Raw genomic sequence first — 17,215 nt, forward strand, 5'->3', positions numbered from 1 at the left:
CTCTATTCATGTCCAATTTTTGTTCCCCCCTGAATATTCATGTCCAATTTTTGTTGCCCCCCTCTCTATTCATGTCCAATTTTCCCCCTCTATTCATGTCCAATTTTCCCCCTCTATTCATGTCCAATTTTTCCCCCTCTATTCGTGTCCAATTTATATTCCCCCCTCTCTATTCCTGTCCGATTTCCCCCTCTATTCATGTCCAATTTCCCCCTCTATTCATGTCCAATTTTTCCCCCTCTATTTCATGTCCAATTTTTCCCCCTCTATTCGTGTCCAATTTATATTCCCCCCTCTCTATTCATGTCCGATTTCCCCCTCTATTCATGTCCAATTTCCCCCTCTATTCATGTCCAATTTTTCCCGCTCTATTCATGTCCAATTTTTCCCCCTCTATTCATGTCCAATTTTTTGTTGCCCCCCCCCTCTATTCATGTCCAATTTTTGTTCCCCCCTGAATATTCATGTCCAATTTTGGTTGCCCCCCTCTCTATTCATGTCCAATTTTCCCCCTCTATTCATGTCCAATTTTCCCCCTCTATTCATGTCCAATTTTTCCCCCTCTATTCGTGTCCAATTTATATACCCCCCTCTCTATTCATGTCCGATTTCCCCCTCTATTCATGTCCAATTTCCCCCTCTATTCATGTCCAATTTTTCCCCCTCTATTCATGTCCAATTTTTCCCCCTCTATTCATGTCCAATTTTTCCCCCTCTATTCGTGTCCAATTTATATTCCCCCCTCTCTATTCATGTCCAATTTCCCCCTCTATTCATGTCCAATTTCCCCCTCTATTCATGTCCAATTTTTCCCCCTCTATTCATGTCCAATTTTTCCCCCTCTATTCATGTCCAATTTTTCCCCCTCTATTCATGTCCAATTTTTCCCCCTCTATTCGTGTCCAATTTTTTGTTGCCCCCCTCTATCCATGTCCAATTTTCCCCCTCTATTCATGTCCAATATTTGTTCTCCCAGAATGTTCATGTCCAATTTTTGTTCACCATGTACAGTATATTCATACCTAATTTTCTATTCCCCCACTCTAATTATGTCCAATTTTTTGTTCCCTTTCTATTTATGTCCAACTATTGTTCCCCCTCTCTATTCATGTCCAATGTCTTTTTATTTCACCTCTATATTCATGTCCATATTTAGTTCTCTCCTCTCTACACTCTTCTAAGTCCCTTATCTAAATTTATTTTCTTGATGCCAGTACAGTATTTTTTTTCTTTCATTCAAGTCAAAATTTTTGTGTTGATCTTCCATTGATTCTCCTTCTTCATATGTTTTATTGTTGGTTTTATATGTGGTCATTTGTCCCTTATTCAATTTCAATGAGAATACCATTTTTTCTCTTTCATAATTGTTTTATATCTAGTTTAAGGAAATAATTGTTTGACTCAAAGCTGTCTGAATTTGCTTTACAGATCAGGGTTTATTTTAGGGAAATAATTGACTCGAAACTCTCAAAATTTACCTTGGTTAGGGTTTATTTTAAGGAACCAATTGAATCAAAGTTCTGAGAATTTGCCTTAATGATCAGGGTTTATTTTAGGGAAATAATTGACTCGAAGCTCTCAGAATTTGACATACTGATCAGGGTTTATTTAAAGGAAATAATTGATTCGAAGCTCTCAGAATTTGACATGCTGATCAGGGTTTATTTTAGGGAAATAATTGACTTGAAGCTCTCAGAATTTGACATACTGATCAGGGTTTATTTTAGGGAAATAATTGACTCGAAGCTCTCAGAATTTGACATACTGATCAGGGTTTATTTTAGGGAAATAATTGACTCGAAGCTCTCAGAATTTGACATACTGATCAGGGTTTATTTTAGGGAAATAATTGACTTGAAGCTCTCAGAATTTGACATTCTGATCAGGGTTTATTTTAGGGAAATAATTGACGAAGCTCTCAGAATTTGACATACTGATCAGGGTTTATTTTAGGGAAATAATTGACTCGAAGCTCTCAGAATTTGACATGCTGATCAGGGTTTATTTTAGGGAAATAATTGACTTGAAGCTCTCAGAATTTGACATACTGATCAGGGTTTATTTTAGGGAAATAATTGACTCGAAGCTCTCAGAATTTGACATACTGATCAGGGTTTATTTTAGGGAAATAATTGACTCGAAGCTCTCAAAATTTACCTTACTGGTTAGGGTTTATTTTAAGGAACCAATTGAATCAAAGTTCTGAGAATTTGCCTTAATGATCAGGGTTTATTTTAGTGAAATAATTGACTCGAAGCTCTCAAAATTTACCTTACTGGTTAGGGTTTATTTTAAGGAACTAATTGAATCAAAGTTCTGAGAATTTGCTTTAATGATCAGGGTTTATTTTAGGGAAATAATTGTCTCGAAGCTCTCAAAATTTACCTTACTGGTTAGGGTTTATTTTAAGGAACCAATTGAATCAAAGTTCTGAGAATTTGCTTTAATGATCAGGGTTTATTTTAGGGAAATAATTGACTCGAAGCTCTCAGAATTTGACATACTGATCAGGGTTTATTTTAAGGAAATAATTGACTCGAAGCTCTCAGAATTTGACATGCTGATCAGGGTTTATTTTAGGGAAATAATTGACTCGAAGCTCTCAGAATTTACCTTACTGATCAGGGTTAATTTTAGGGAAATAATTGACTCGAAGCTCTCAGAATTTGACATGCTGATCAGGGTTTATTTTAGGGAAATAATTGACTTGAAGCTCTCAGAATTTACCTTACTGATCATGGTTTAATTTAGGGAAATAATTGACTCGAAGCTCTCAGAATTTACCTAACTGATCATGGTATATTGTCTGAGAGTTAGCGTTAAAATTTTTGCTTAGTATTATTTCATATACAATGTATAAGTAAATAACTTTAGCCACGAAAAGGAAAATGAAGACTTGATTGGTTAGTACCAAAGTCCAAATGAGTGACATGGACGGACTTGAGTCCGTCGAAATCACCAATTTGGACTTGGGTAAACTCCTGTTATAAAGTCTTCATTTCTCATTTCTTAGCTATGGTCATGAGGTGTCAGCTAACGTGAATTGAATGGAGAAAGAAGGGATATTATGTCTAGTCTCTAGTAAAATTTCATCAGTCAGGAATTGTTTCATGTAAAACATCTGTTACATATTTTCATAATATACAATACTAATTTAGATTTTATTGTTTACATGAATGAGCTTCGATAGCAGTGTGTGCGCCAGTCCTGTGAGCCAGTGAAGAGGAGAGAGCCATCAAGAGGAGAGAGCCATCAAGAGGAGAGAGCCATCAAGAGGAGAGAGCCATCAAGAGGAGAGAGCCATCAAGAGGAGAGAGCCATCAAAGAGGAATGGCCATCAAAGAGGAATGGCCATCAAAGAGGAGTGAGCCATCAAGAGGAGTGAGCCATCAAGAGGAGTGAGCCATCAAGAGGAGTGAGCCATCAAGAGGAGAGTGGCCATCAAAGAGGAGTGGCCATCAAAGAGGAGTGGCCATCAAAGAGGAGTGGCCATCAAAGAGGAGTGGCCATCAAAGAGGAATGGCCATCAAAGAGGAATGGCCATCAAGAGAAGTGAGCCATCAAGAGGAGAGAGCCATCAAGAGGAGAGAGCCATCAAGAGGAGAGAGCCATCAAGAGGAGAGAGCCATCAAGAGGAGAGAGCCATCAAGAGGAGAGAGCCATCAAGAGGAGCGCCGCCCCCCCCCCCCCTATATAAAACCTCCCTCAGCCGGTAATCCAGGGCTTATATAACGCAGTTTCTGGACACTCTTCGTAAACGTTTTGAATATATAAAGAAATTATGAATTTTAATTTTTTTTTTTTTTTTTGGCTGCTGCTTGGCCGGTTTTCTGGCAGTGAAATTTTTCTTTATTTCAAATATCCCGTCAACTTTTTTCTTTATTTCAAATATCCCGTCAACTTTTTGTATTTCATGTTCTTTTCTTTATTTCAAATATCCCGTCAACTTTTTGTATTTCATGTTCAAGTCTTCTTTAATCAAGTCATAATTTGCCTGTAAATTTCTATAAAGTCATAATTTGTTTGCCTGTAAATTTCTATTTCCGTGTTGGAGTGTTGCCTTCATTCATAATTTTGGGCCCTAAATCTTTTTTTGCGTTGTATTCATAATTTTTTATATTTGTTGTATTCATAATTTTTTATATTTGTTGTCTGTCAATTCTCTATTTCCATGTTTAAGCTTTATTCAGAATTTTCGTTTTGCCTGACAAATCTGTATTTCCATGTTCAAGTTTTTGCCTGACAAATCTGTATATCCATGTTCAAGTTTTATTTTTCACATCTTTAAAGAAAAATGTAAAAACCAATTTCATTTCAAAACCACAAGTCACAAAAAAAGGAGTGTATTCAAAGAATAGAATTATTGATTCACAGGTTTTATTTTATTTGAATGTTTCTCACAGATACAGCATAGAATAGTGTTTAAGAGTTCAATGAGTAGTCAACTTTGGCCTCTTGAGTTGCCTTTAGCTATTTTCTTTTCCAATTTTTTAAGATGGTTTGCAGACCTTTCAGTACCAGGGACGAATGCGCGACAGGGGTCCCCCTCACTGATGACCTTTCAGTACCAGGGACGAATGCGCGACAGGGGTCCCCCTCACTGATGACCTTTCAGTACCAGGGACGAATGCGCGACAGGGGTCCCCCTCACTGATGACCTTTCAGTACCAGGGACGAATGCGCGACAGGGGTCCCCCTCACTGATGACCTTTCAGTACCAGGGACGAATGCGCGACAGGGGTCCCCCTCACTGATGACCTTTCAGTACCAGGGACGAATGCGCGACAGGGGTCCCCCTCACTGATGACCTTTCAGTACCAGGGACGAATGCGCGACAGGGGTCCCCCTCACTGATGACCTTTCAGTACCAGGGACGAATGCGCGACAGGGGTCCCCCTCACTGATGACCTTTCAGTACCAGGGACGAATGCGCGACAGGGGTCCCCCTCACTGATGGTGGTATGGGGCTAGTTCCAGTACCGGCCGGAGGAGAGGCAATACGGTGTTACCCTTCCAGGTATGCCCGAATCTACAGCTGGGAACACCGGGATTCCGACCATTTCTGTAAAGTTATACATATACTTCAAACATAGAAAATGAGAATCACCTGTATAGGGATTAGCTAAATGGGCTGGAAAACTTATATGTACCGTATACTTGAAAGCATCATAATCATATGCAAATTAGCTAAATGGGCTGGAAAAGTTATACATGCATTTACTTGAAGCATAGAAAATGAGATTCATAAATATTACCCAATTGAAAGTGATATATTACTTATTGCTAAACAAATCCTGATATGGACACGAAATTTTAGGAGATCAATCGAATTATGCATAGGATATATTCTAGGAAACATTGTAATTGTTTGGCAAGGTCAAAAATTCATTGTGCAGTATAGGAATAAAATATCCAGATATGACAAAATTCAGAAATAAAAAATATTAATATTATTAATTACTAAGCTACAGTGCTATAAGCCCAGGGGCTCCAACAGGGAAAATAGCCCAGTGAGGAAAGGAAACAGGGAAAAATTAAATCTTTAAGAAGAGTAACATTAAAATAAATTGAGATTATTGATTAAAATTTATACTTATTAGAGAATAAAGAAAAATAATTGTTTATGCTTTAAATAACGAGACAACCAGCCTATTTTACACATGAATGTGATGAATAGAATGTATAGAAAAATCCATGATTCATGTGAAAAAGTTTATGGAGTGACTGAACGACCATGTGCAAAATATGGTTCTGGAAATAGTAACAATTTTACTGCATTTGGAATGGAATATAAATTGCCAATTAAAAATTCTATATGATTATCAACTATAGTCTATAATGGAAAAAGTAAGGTTTTGTATAGTATCACATATGAGGTACAGAATTTGCAATGAAATATAAATTGCAAATATGAATGTCAACTACAGTCTATAATGGTAAAAGTAAGGTCTTTTATAGTAACACAAGCGAGATACAGTATATGTTATTATGTGGTTTGGTGTACAATACAGACTGGGGAAATACTGATATTTAGTAAAGCGTTGATATTATATTTAGTAATCTTATTTTCAAAGACAAAAATATATTTGGGTCCCTATATCCTAAAAAGCAGTCTTTATCATTAACTACTAGAACCCTACTATGAGAAGACACAGAGTAACAGAACCTTATTATTATCATTACTTGCTAAGCTACAACCCTAGCAGGATGCTATAAGCCCAAGGGCTCCAGCACAGAAAATAGCCCAGTGAGGAAAGGAAACAAGAAAAAATATCTTAAGAACAGTAACATTAAAACAAATATCTCGTATAAACTATCAAAACTTTAACAAAACAAAAGGAAGAGAAATAAGATAGTGTGCCAGAGTGTACTTATATTTAGGGTGAAGTCTGTGATAAATGTTTCAGAAGGATTTAAGGATATTATTAGTTGTATCTAGAACTGTCAATTTTTATTTACTACAAAAATGGACGAAGTAATGTTGAAGTTGCCCGAAATGCAGAGATGGTGACTGGAAATGAAACGAAGGAAGAACACTAATTGGATGATGCTGTGAATAGAGAAGAATGGAGGGAAGGTGAATTAGAGTTTTAATATATTTAGTAGGAGATCGACCTCTGCAAACAGGTGATTGAAAAGGTAAAGGTTGAATGTTGGTCATGTGAGAAACTTGAGTCTGAAGGAACGTATGTTTTAAGAGTAACTTTGGTCAGAATGGTTGTGATTGGAAAGGGAAAGGTTGAATGGTGGTCAAGTGAGAAACCTGTGTCTGAAGGAACGTATGTTTTAAGAGTAACTTTGGTCAGAATGGTTAAGTTCCTTGCAAGAAAGTGATTTAAAAAAGAGAACTAAATGAAGTTAGTTGCTTGACTGAAGAGAACAGGCAGAGATAGAACTTCCTTTGTGAATAAATACTTAATGAATGCAGTATGTAAAGGTGATAAGGATCAATCACTGGTGGGAAAATAAGCAATTGAATTTGGTTCATATGAGATGAATGCAGACATAGGGAAAATTGCAGAAGAATGAGTGTGTGTTATGATTCATGTGGAAGAATGGAATGACAAAAAAGGAAATAAAATAAGGAGTCAGATATGCAGTTTGATATTCGTATGTTTGAGAGAGAGAGAGAGAGAGAGAGAGAGAGAGAGAGAGAGAGAGAGAGAGAGAGAGAGAGAGAGAGAGAGAGAGAGAGAGAGAGAACATATTTTAAAGGAAATTCAAGTAGAGTTTAGAATGGAAAATGAAGCAAGACTGAAAGGAATGTCTGACATAGCATTACATAGGGGCTATTTATATACTTTGTCGTACTGTCTGTATTAAGTTGATTTGTGCAAGGTTAATGAGTGCAAGTAGATAGTGCATTGAACAAAACTCGGTACTGTAATGTATAATGCTTATTTGACTCTAGTCCTTGTAGCTCTAAGGAAATGTAAAGGAAATTTATTGTTTATGATAAACTAAAAGGAAAAGTACATAAATAACACTAACAGAGCATACAACATAAGGGAAAGGACAACGTGCCAAGGTAACAGATAGATAAGCATTGAGAAGCTGGACTTTAACAAGCTTGCTTCAGTTTATCGCCAGATATAGCAAGAATTATTTGGAGGGAAAATATTGGAGTCTATCAGTGATGGGCTCTGGGTCACTTGCTTTTAAGGGAGGTCACAAAAGTTGACATTTGAAATTGTATTGATTGATTGATTGATTTTAGGTTTTCTGGCATCCTGAGATGACAGTACTATATTACTATTACTATTACTATTACTATTATTATTATTATTATTATTATTATTATTATTATTATCATTATTAGTTGGAAAAGCAGGATACTATAAGCTAGAGGGCTCCAACAGGGAAAATAGCCCAGTGAGGAAAGGAAACAAGGGAAAATAAAATATTTTAAAAACAGTAACAACAGTAAAATAGATATTTCCTATATAAACTATAACAATTTAACAAAACAGTGGAAGAGAAATTAGATAGAATTGTGTGTCCGATTGTACCCTCAAACAAGAGAACTCTGACCCAAGACAGCGAAAGACCATGGCACAGAGGCTATGGCCCTACCAAAGACTAGAGAAAAATGGTTTGATTTTAGAGTTTCCTGCTTCTAGAAGAGCTGCTTACCATAGCTAAAAGGTTTAAATAAATGAAAGCAGACATCAACACTATTTCAGATGAATTTGATAAAAAGACCATGAATAGGAGAACCAATAATTCATGTGAAAGAATGGAGAGACAGAAATGTGTCAACCATTTAGTATTTGTAAGTTCTTGTGCAAGACCAAGAATCTTCTGTGAGATTAAAGGAAACAGTGAATGAGAAAGTGTAAAATATGATTGTGGAAATATAAGGAAATGGAAAAAATGTTACTGAATTTGGAGTGCAATATAGAAAAGAGAGAGAAAAGTGTCAAGTAACATTATAGATGAATGTCATGTTGATTCCAAAATGAAAGGAGACAATGTAAGGTCTTGTATAATATCACATGAGAGAGATACAGTATTTGTTAATTATATGGTTTTGTGTACGATACAGACTAAGGTAACACTGAAATTTAGAGAGGTAGCATTGGTAATACGTCAATTTGCAAGAGCATAAAAAATATTTGTGTATGAGTTATACACAGTTTAATTAACAAAGCTGGATAGAGTATATAGTGATTGATAAAGGACGGTTTAACTGACAACGTTAGATAGAGTATATAGTGCTTGATAAAGGACGGTTTAACTGACAACGTTAGATGGAGTATATAGTGCTTGATAAAGGACGGTTTAACTGACAACGTTAGATAGAGTATATAGTGCTTGATAAAGGACGGTTTAACTGGCAACGTTAGATGGAGTATATAGTGCTTGATAAAGGACGGTTTAACTGACAACGTTAGATAGAGTATATAGTGCTTGATAAAGGACGGTTTAACTGGCAACGTTAGATGGAGTATATAGTGCTTGATAAAGGACGGTTTAACTGGCAACGTTAGATGGAGTATATAGTGCTTGATAAAGGACGGTTTAACTGACAACGTTAGATAGAGTATATAGTGCTTGATAAAGGACGGTTTAACTGACAACGTTAGATAGAGTATATAGTGCTTGATAAAGGACGGTTTAACTGACAACGTTAGAGAGTGTATATAGTGCTTGATAAAGGTCCTTATATTTTGAAAGTAATGCAAAAAAAAAAAAAAAAGCAGCCCTGATAATGAGTTAAGATACTTATTAAATTAGCATGTCGAGCAATTAGATGGACAGACTCCCTTATATATATTTAGAGTGAAGACAATGGTAGGTGTTTCGAAAGTATTTGAGAAAAATACTAGAAGTTTATCAAGAACTGGGTTAATTACCTTTTATATCAAAAGAGTTCTCTTGCTTGAGGGTACACTCTGGCACACTATTTAATTTCTTTTCCTCTTTTGTTATTTTTTATAGTTTATATAGAAAATAATTATTTTAATGTTGTTACTGTTGTTGAAAGATTTTATTGTCCCTTGTTTCCTTTCCTCACTGAGCTATTTTCTCCGTTGGGCCCACAGGGGCTTATAGCATCCCGCTTTTCCAACTAGGGTTGTAGCTTAGCAATTAATAATAATAAGAATAATAATAATAATAATAATGTATAAATGAGAAAGGACAAAGTACTAAGGCAAGCAGGTGGTGAGAATTAGGAACGCAGGTCACAAGAAAGATTTCATTTGGATAGCGTTAATTAATCTCACAAGATTTAAAAAATGAAACTATTTGAGAAAAATGTCAATTTCTATCAATTATCAGCCCTGTGTCATTTGCTGTTGAGGGAGGTAAGGAAATGTAATTGAAGAGAGAAAATATAAAAATACCTTACATATATAGAGATGACAGCCAGAGTATTACTGTAGAATACTTGTCCTATAAAATAGATACTTTTGAAGGAGTAAAGTTATTGGTAGGATGCTCAATTGATTAGAGTTGAAATAAAATTAAAGCAGATATTAATACAGTACAAGTTATCCATTCAACGCCCTCTTGCTCCCCTGGAGAGAGAGAGAGAGAGAGAGGAGAGAGAGAGAGAGAGAGAGAGAGAGAGAGAGAGAGAGAGAGAGAGAGAGAGAGAGAGAGAGAGAGTTTTTAGTCCATCCGTGGAGTCTCCATATGCTCTTCGGTAGAGCGATTTAGTTTAAGCATTTAGAAAGTTCTTATGATCTTGTCTAATTTATTCTCGAACTCGTTTACCTAAGTGTTACTGTTTACTACATCCACTGGAAGTCTATTCCAAGTATTTGTTATTTTGTATGTAAAGAAATTGCCACATTGAGTGGTGGTGTATGTTTTGAAAGAGAGAGAGAGAGAGAGAGAGAGAGAGAGAGAGAGAGAGAGAGAGAGAGAGAGAGAGAGAGAGAGAGAGAAAGCAGCAGCATTAAAAAAAAAGGATTATCCAGACCCTGACATTACAGGAGATAGGATACTAACATGCATGTGTCAACCAAGGTCCTCAGAAGAAAAAAACGTTATTACTACTTGCTAAGTTACAACCCTAGTTGGAAAAGCAGCATGCCCAGGAGCTCAAACAGGGAAAATACCCCTGAGAGGAAAATAAAAAAGGAAAAATAAAATATTTTAAAAACATTAAAATCATTAAAATAAATATTTCTTATATGAACTATAAAAACTAACAAAGCAAGAGGAAGAGAAATAAGATAGAATAGTGTGCCCGAGTGCACCCTCAAGCAAGAGAACTCTAACCCAAGACAGTGGGAGACCACGGTACAGAGGTTATGACACTATTCAAGACTAGAGAACAATGTTTTGATTTTGGAGTGTCCTTCTCCCAGAAAAGTTCCTTACCATAGTTAAAGAGACTCTTCTACCAAGCAAGAGAACTCTAACCCAAAACAGTGAAAGGCCATGGTACAGAGGTTATGACACTACCCAAGACTAGAGAAAAATGGTTTGATTTTGGAGTGTCCTTGAAGAGCTGCTTACCAGAGCTAAAGTCTCTCTTATGCTTGGCCAAGTAAAAATAGAAGTGTAAATCAGAGAGTTGGAAGGACTGATGATGTACAGAAAAGAGGGTGTTACAGGTAGATGGTCATTGGTTGCCTGTTTTGATGGCAGTGAGATTGGACAGAGAAAGGATTGTGAAAGAAAAAGCAAATTAAAATGGTTTTGTATGTGGTGAACTGAGGTATAAAGGATGAAGTACAGATAGGAGAATTAATCCTTTTTGGAATAATGGTCAATGGATCACTTTTCCAGGACAGGATTATTTTAGAATTGCAGCCACCTTTATACATCTCCTCCAGGATGTACAAAGCAATGTGAGTAGCAGGTAAGGCTAAAAGGGGGTGAACTAGAAAACTAAAGTGTGTACTGCAGACCTCAATACATGTGGTTATGTTGAATTGTAGTTAGTGTAAAACTGTATATAAAAGCAATTGACATATGAGAAAGAATATATCAAGAATTAATGGAAGTATGTTTCAAGGAAAAGGAGCTTGTGTTCAACAAAGTAAATACTGGAGTTTGAAAAATAATCATGGTTTGAGTAGATGGTTAGAGAATGATACTGTTTCAGTAATCCCAAAGAGGTTTGCTAATGCATAATGTGTTATTATTATTATCATCATCATTATTATTATCAGCATCATCATCATTATTACTATCATTATTTGCTAAGCTATAACCCTAGCTGGAAAAGCAGGACGTTATAAGCCCAGGGGACCCAACAGGGAAAATAGCCCAGTGAGGAAAGGAAACAAGGAAAAAGAAAATATTCTAAGAACGGTAACAACATAAACATAAAAATTTCCTATATAAACTATAAAAACTTTAACAAAACAAGGAGGAGGAGAACTTTGATAGAATAGTGTGCCCAACTGTACCCTCAAGCAAGAGAACTTTTAACCCAAGACAGTGGAAGTCCATGGTACAGAGGCTATGGGACTTCTCGGAACTAGAGAACAATGGTTTGATTTTGTTGTGTCTTTCTCCTTGAATAGCTGCTTACCATAGCTAAAGAGAATATTAATAATACTTGAGTTGATTGTCATATAGGAAGAATATAAATGAACTAATAGAAGTGGCAGTAGTAATTAAGTTAATTTTTATGTTATTTGTGACTGCAAAGGGATATAAATGTATAGTAATAGTGGTAAATCATATAGGAAAGTTTGCATAATAATTCATTGAGAGAAGAGAGAGCAGTAAGTGAGACTTTAGCGAGCTTGTGTGTGTGTGTGTGTGTGTGTGTGTAACTATACGCAAGTATTCAGTGACAATATAACATGAGCTTAAAGACAGAAGTATAAATGTGAGAAGAATAAAAACCGGCGTAAGGCATAGAAAAATGCGTTTGAAGCAGCACATATGGTGAAAAATGAGATACAGACTGGACATTTCAGCATGGAAGAAGTTTAGAGATGAGAATATAAAAGGAATATGTGGTAGGGATGAAGTTCTTGCAGTTGTTCCTTCCAGTGTATGTGCGAGTTTTTCGATTCTTAAGAAAAAAGAAAAACAAACAGAAAATGAGATAGGCAAATGAAAGGTTATAATAGGAAGATGTGTTTGGAGTGGTGAAAGATCAAGTATGAAAATGATGTCCATGCAAGGAATGATAAAAGATACAAAAATATTGTTAGTTTTGGAATCCAAAATAGATTGGCATTTTTATACGTGGTAATGGTGTTCCTATTTCTGAATGGAATGGTACGTTAGGAGAAATTAGATTTGCTAGTTCGTTGTGGGGTAGTATATTTTTCTGGTGTATGGTTAAAGAAGTATATGTATACATATTTTTCAGTGAATACTGCAATCACAATATGTATAATTGTGCATGACAGACATGGACATATGGGTGAGTTAAAGTTGAGACAATGTATGAAAAAAAAAAAAAAAAAAAAAAAGTATTTCACCATATTTTAGTAGGATCTGTATGGCTGTCATGACAAAGGGCTTAGTCATAATTATCAGAGGATTTTTGCAATTAAAAAGGAAAGAAGCAAGTGTTTAGGATAGCTCATTGGGTGAGGGAAGACTGGAATAATTAGAATGAATTTCACAAATTTGGTTTGTGTTAATGCATTTTATGATACTCTAAGAGTGCATAGTACCTGAAATAAAACAGTCACATTTCCATATGAACACCTTACCTGTAATTAGTGAAGTGAATCTCTCCAGTACTGTTAACGTATCCTCTTGCAAACTTGGAACACAGGTATATAATTCTGAAAGAAAATAAATATATTAGTATTCTCATACTTTTAGCTAAACTACATTTTAGACATTGTACATACAACACATTATTATTATTATTATTATTATTATAATTATTATTATTATGATTATAATTATGATTATGATTATGATTATGATTAATATAATCATTATTATTATTAATATAATATAATTATTATTATTATTATTATTATTATTATTATTATTATTATTATTATTATTATTATTATTATTATTATTATATTATTATTATTATTATTATTAATATAATTATTATTATTATTATTATATATTATTATTATTATTATTAGCTAAGATACAACCCTTGTTGTAAAAGCAAGGTGCTATAAGATCAAGGGGTCCAACAGGGAAAAATAGCTCAGTGAGGAAAAGAAACAAAGGAACAGAGGATGTGGCTGATCTTTCTCACAAACTTTTTTTTACTTCAATGGACCACTAAACTGAAGATATTTTTAGTGAATTCTTTGAATATTTCAAAATGACATGGCTCAGAATAGTGCAGAGAGGTTGACGAAGTTCAAATGTGGAATGTGTACCATAGAATATAATCAAATTTTCCAAAATCTACGAAATCTCTAGAAGGATGGCACCATACTTTTAACAAGTGTGTTTCAATTCCTCACCAAACTCTCTCTAAGCTTGTACATACATACATATACCAAGGCACTTCCCCCAATTTTGGGGGGTAGCCGACATCAACAAAGAAACAAAAACAAAAAGGGGACCTCTACTCTCTACGTTCCTCCCAGCCTAACAAGGGACTCAACCGAGTTCAGCTGGTACTGCTAGGGTATCACAGCCCACCCTCCCCCATTATCCACCACAGATGAAGCTTCATAATGCTGAATCCCCTACTGCTGCTACCTCCGCGGTCATCTAAGGCATCGGAGGCAGCAGCAGGGCTGAACAAGCAAGTACCGAATTTATTAGGTGCAAATGTTGAAAAAGTTAATACGAAATTATTCGAGTAAATAAACAACAAAAAAATTCATGCAACTTACAATAAGGATGAAGGTAAACTTAGCCACCTTGGCCGAGGTCAGTACTCTACAGAATTCTCAGTTATCTAGTTCACTTTTTTTTATCCCTTTTTAGATGTTTTGTCCATTAGGCATTTGTCCGTGTTGAGGGATTAGGCATTCTGTCCTTGGGCATTCTGTCCTTAGGCATTCTGTCTGCTCACGATATAGTTTAAGTGCACTTGCACTTAACAGCTGGTTGGCGACCTCACTCCATCAGATCTGGGAAAGGGAAAACAGATTAGCAGTCTTTTCTTTTGAAGCCTAAAAGTCAATTTCAAGGCAATAGCCAATAATAACTTTTGTGTTGGACACTTATTATTATTATTATTATTATTATTATTATTATTATTATTATTATTATTATTATTATTATTATTATTATTATTATTATTATTATTATTATTGTACAGTTCATAGGCTACCACAACTAAAACCTCCCCTCCTTGTCAACCCAGGAAGGAGGAGGAGAGAATCTCTCCTCCTATTTTCTGTAGTGCCTACCCTGGCAGTATGCCGACAGCCAGCTTTCACAGCCATGACACACTGCTGCCTGATTTGTCTCGTTGCTAAACTGGTGTTCTGATAAGTTACAACCTGGGTAGGAAAAAGTGACTGGGTGTCTCACCCTGATTCCCAGACTTTATAGCTCACTAGATATACACAACACTTCACCATTGGAAACAAGTCGTCAATGCAGACTGACATAAAACATTGCATAATAGATTATTTTTATTATTATTACTAAGATACAACTCTAGTTGGAAAAGCAGGATGCTATAAGCCCAAAAGTACCAAAAGGGAAAATAGCCTAGTGAGGAAAGGGAATATGGAAATAAACTATATGAAAAGTGACTATAATAGATCTTAAGATAAATCTGGCATATATCAACTATAAAGAGAGATTTGTGTCAGCCTGTTCAACATAAAAACATTCGCTGCAAGTTTGAACATCTGAAGTTACAAAGATTCAATTGTCTTTCCACTATATAGTCAAAGCTGGAATAAAACATCTAGAATATTGTGTAATACTGACCTTGATAATTGTGATTGAGGGGGAAAGTCTGTTGCAACAAAGAATAGTTTATATTTAAGAACTTCAGTATTCTTAAGCTGATCTTGCAACGTCTCTACTTGCAAATCTAACAAGTTTAGTTAATGATGCTCTGTGCTAAGACAGACCACATCTCTCTAAATGCACTGATCAGGGAAACCCTTTGCACAACTGAACACATTAAAACACAAAACATGACTTCATAAGCAGCACATTAAACTCTGATATAAATAAACAGTTCAAAGACCTTGTTATATATGCAGCAGCACTCCCCAAATCCTATCAAGCAATGCCTTTCTTTGTCTTGCAAGCAATTGCAATCATAAAACCTCTCGTAGAATCGATGAACAATTAAGAAAACACTGATATGCATATACCTTAAGTTCAATCTTGTACATTAGGGTTAAAATCTCACTGAATATGTAAACTTAATATTATTATTACTTGCTAAGCTACAACCCTAGTTGGAAAAGCAGGATGCTCAAAAGCCCAAGTGGCCCAACAGGGAAAATAACCCAGTGAGGAAAGGAAAAAAAGAAATTTCAATAAAATATTTTAAGAGTAACATTAAAATAAATATCAGTAACATTAAAATAAATATCTTCTACATAAACCATGAAAAACTTAACAAAATAAGAGGAATAGAAATAAGATAGTGTACCCTCAAGCAAGAGAACTCTAACCAAAGACAGTGGAAGACCATGGTACAGAGGCTGTGGCACTACCCAAGACTAGAGAACAATGGTTTGATTTTGGAGTGTCCTCCTCCTAGAAGAGCTGCTTACCACAGCTAAAGTCTCTCTTCTACCCTTACCAAGAGGAAAGCAGCCACTGGACAATTAGAGTGCAGTAACCTCCAAAGTGAAGAAGAATTGTCAACAATAAGAAAAATATCATAGGAACACTTGGTGGGATCCCTGAATCAAACAGGAAATTAAGAGATCTTTCTCAGCTCAGCAAATGAATACGGCTAGACTTGTTATCCTACCCCTCTAAAGACTGCATTTATCAATTGAGATCATTAGCTCCAGGGGATAGGGGTCATGCACTGCCAAGGGAATATACATACGTTCTACCACATAGTGTATTAAGAGAGGTCGGACAGCAGGGTGGAAGAAAGGAGACTGAAGAGAGTCAGGAAAGACAGAGGTATGGGAAATCGCTCAACGCGTGACTGAGACATCTGCTATACCTTAACCCACAATTATATACATTTTCTTTTACTTTCCTCGATGTTTTATTCGATTTTCAACTGTTCTCCACTTACTTTCTCTTCTTTTCTGCTTCACTTCTCTCCTAACTCCTCTAGTATTCTGTCTCACGATTTTCCAAGCTTTATGTCTATGTACGTAACCTTTTCTACCAAATACATCACCCCTAAAACGTAAGGGTCAATTATTCAGTATTTGAAATTATTTAGTCATATATTTATAAATTTTCAGACAATACCCTGGTAGCCATAAACCTATTTAAATACCTGTATTGATTTTGGTTACCTTTAATTTAATTGATAAATGTTTTTATGTTGAACAGGCTGACATAAGTCTTTTTATAGTTATATATGAATTATCTGTTTTAATGTTCTTAATGTCTTTTTAAATACTTAGTTTTAATTTTTAATTACTTCATATATCGTTTATTTATTTCCTCGTTTCCTTTCCTCACCGCGCTATTTTTCCCTGTTGGAGCCCTTGGGCTTATAGCATCTTGCTTTTCCAACTAGGGTTGTAGCTTGGCTAGCAATAATAATGATAAAAAATTAGTTTAATATGTTGCTTAATTCAACCCTAAACAGATTCACAATCTCTTCAAGCAAAGTTATATCAACTTTGCATGTGTCTATAAGATATTACACTTAGAAATTTCCTGCTGTAGCCACCGAGATTCCATACCACGG

The 17,215-nt window shown here is 35.5% G+C and overlaps 1 long non-coding RNA gene across 2 annotated transcripts in view; it reads right to left on the reverse strand.

Annotated features, from left to right (window-relative positions):
- Positions 1-4,343: 4,343 nt before the first annotated feature.
- LOC137659451 (uncharacterized) overlaps positions 4,344-17,215 on the reverse strand; it is a 63,071-nt gene continuing 50,199 nt past the window's right edge. Inside the window, exons 3-6 of one of the 2 annotated variants that reach the window (XR_011047540.1) lie at positions 14,247-14,486; positions 13,140-13,214; positions 4,909-5,062; positions 4,344-4,508 (exon numbers count right to left, since the gene is read on the reverse strand). This is a non-coding gene — a long non-coding RNA (uncharacterized lncRNA). The remainder of the gene's footprint in view (positions 4,509-4,908; positions 5,063-13,139; positions 13,215-14,246; positions 14,487-17,215) is intronic. The other variant, XR_011047539.1, reaches the window with a different exon arrangement.

Source organism: Palaemon carinicauda, chromosome 20 (assembly GCF_036898095.1).
Source record: "Palaemon carinicauda isolate YSFRI2023 chromosome 20, ASM3689809v2, whole genome shotgun sequence".
Taxonomy (NCBI): Eukaryota; Metazoa; Arthropoda; class Malacostraca; order Decapoda; family Palaemonidae; genus Palaemon; species Palaemon carinicauda.